A 2,375-nucleotide genomic window follows, 5' to 3' on the forward strand; every position below is an offset into this window, starting at 1 on the left:
GGAGGAGGGGCTGGCACTCCGACGTGGCCGAGCCCAGCCTCCCCCCACTCCCACCCTGCAGGCCTGGGCAGGTGTGCAGCACTCAGTGGGGGACAGGCCATCCAGGAGGGTCTGGGGGAAACGGAGAAAGGGAAGGTGGCTCTCCTCTAACACCCCTACCCCACTGGACGGTCTGATCTGTCCCTGGCAGCTGCCCCACTGCCATTAGGCTGGGGAACCAGCCGAAAAAGCAAAGGTCACTCGCGGGGAGCTCAGAGATGAGCCCCTGTGTCTCTGGAGAGGCCACGTGCCAGGCCTAGGCCATGATCACCCTCACCATGGCCAAGGCAGCTCCAGATGGGTCTGAAGCTGTGACCTGGGGCCACCCCAGGCAGGGATAAGACCCACAGAAGCACAAAGCTCCGAAAAGATTACGTAAAACAAGCTGACCCTTTGGGATGGGTGGGGGGGTGCAGAGGCTTGACCATGGGCCCCTGTCTGTCCTGCCCCCAGCCGGGCCTTCCCTGGGCCTGGGACCTCCCTCCAGGGCCCCAGCGGCCTTGGCAGAACCGGAGCTGGGAGACCGGCTTCCAGGGGCCGAGGGCTCCTGCCCACGGTGGGCTCTGCGGCGTCCGCGGTTGGCCACTTGACATTTATAGCTCCAGTGCTACTCAGCTTACTGTCCCTGCGGTGGGGCCTGGCTCTCGAGAAAGCACCATTGTGGTGAGCCGGGTGCTGGCCACAGCCCCGAGCCTGAGCTGGGAGGCAGGCCCAGCGCCCACCGCGGGCTTGCCCCGGCCCTTCTAGAACCTGGCTAGCAGCTGGGGAAGCTGCCGGGATGGTGGGGGGCTCCTGGGATCCCCGGCCCGACAGGCCCCCCACGGGGAGTAGGGAGCACCCTCGGCCCTCCTCGTGGAGCTCTGGGCCTGGGGGCTGGTGCAGGGGTGAGGGCTCATGGAAGGGCTGGACGGCCACGGACCTCGGGGAGCACACACAGCCCCACATCCTGAGTGCAATCCCCCCCCTGCTCTCCCTGCTGCCTAGTGTGACCTTCACACACAGGGTCTCCATCTGGCCAGGGAGGGCTCTGCGGCTGGGAGAGGTTGAGGAGGAGAGGTGGGCTGGGGGACCCAGAGGACCCAAGCCAGACATGATTCACTGTCGCGTGTGGACTGGAGTTGTCCGAAGGAGGGAGGGGAGCCTGCTGGCCTGACAGAGACTGGGGCAGGGGTGGCGGGGGCAGGGCCTGGCTCCCGTGTATCCAGCCTCCGTGCTGCTCTGCTGTGGCTCAGGGAAGGGGCCACCGAGTCACAGCCAGACTCCCTGCCCTGCCCCCCACCCCACCCAGGGTCCTGACTCCAGCCCTCCCCGCCCCCACCCCAGGACCCAGGGTCCTGACTGGCTCACTCCTCCCCCACCCCTGCTCCCAGACCCAAGGACCCTGACTCTTGCCCCCACCCTCTGCCTCCACCCCTAGGAGGCAAGGGCCCTGACTCTGGTGCTCTGTGTCCCCCCCCTCCCAGGACTCATGGCCCTGAGACTCTGGCCTGCCCCTCCCCCACCCACCTTCAGGACCTGGGGCCCTGACTCTTTGAGAACTCTGGGATTAGAAGGGCAGGTCTGGGACGAGGGGAGGAGGGGAGGAAGGGAGGGAGGCAGGAAGGAGGGAGGGAGGGAGTGAGTCTGGGGCCAAGCACGAGACAGGCCTCTGGGGCGTCTGGACGCTCACACCCTACAATCCAGGGAAACCCCAGAGAGCAATCAGGGGAGAGGATGGGGGCAGGTAGAGCGCTGATTATGGGGTGGGGAGTGGAGGGGACCTGTGGGAGGGCAGGGCCCACCTTGGCGAGGTGAGGCAGGAGGACAGCTGCCTAAAAATGGAGCTGATGTTCCTATAAATAAAACACCTTTGGGGTGTGTTTCTTTTTTAGAGCGAGGATTTATTTCAGCGCTCCCATCTTTAGCAAACAGCCCCTGCACGCCCGCCAGCCCGCGGTGGTTTCAGCCCGGTGACAAGGGCCGCTGGCTGGCTCAGGCCGGGCTGCCCCTAATCTGAGTGTCCGACGCGAGGAACAGGCCAGTGCCACATTTACGGGCCCCTGCGAGATGCCCGAGAGATGGGGTCACAGGGAGGAATCAGGCTCTGTCCCTGTCCTCCAGGCTGCACCCGAGGAAACAGCCCGTGGCAGCCTGGGTAGGGGGGCGAGCTCGCTCCATCCCCGTGAATCAGCAGAGTGTTGAAGGACGAGTAATTTTGCAGATTCTCCTTCTTTCTTTCTGTCTTTCTTCCCCTTTCCTTCCCTCCCCCTCCCCTCCCCCTCTCCCTCCCTCCCTCCCTCCCTCCTTCTTCCTTCCTTCCTTCCTTCCTTCCTTCCTTCCTTCCTTCCTTCCTTCCT

Source organism: Ursus maritimus, unplaced genomic scaffold (genome assembly GCF_017311325.1).
Source record: "Ursus maritimus isolate PB19 unplaced genomic scaffold, ASM1731132v1 scaffold_14, whole genome shotgun sequence".
Classification (NCBI taxonomy): Eukaryota; Metazoa; Chordata; class Mammalia; order Carnivora; family Ursidae; genus Ursus; species Ursus maritimus.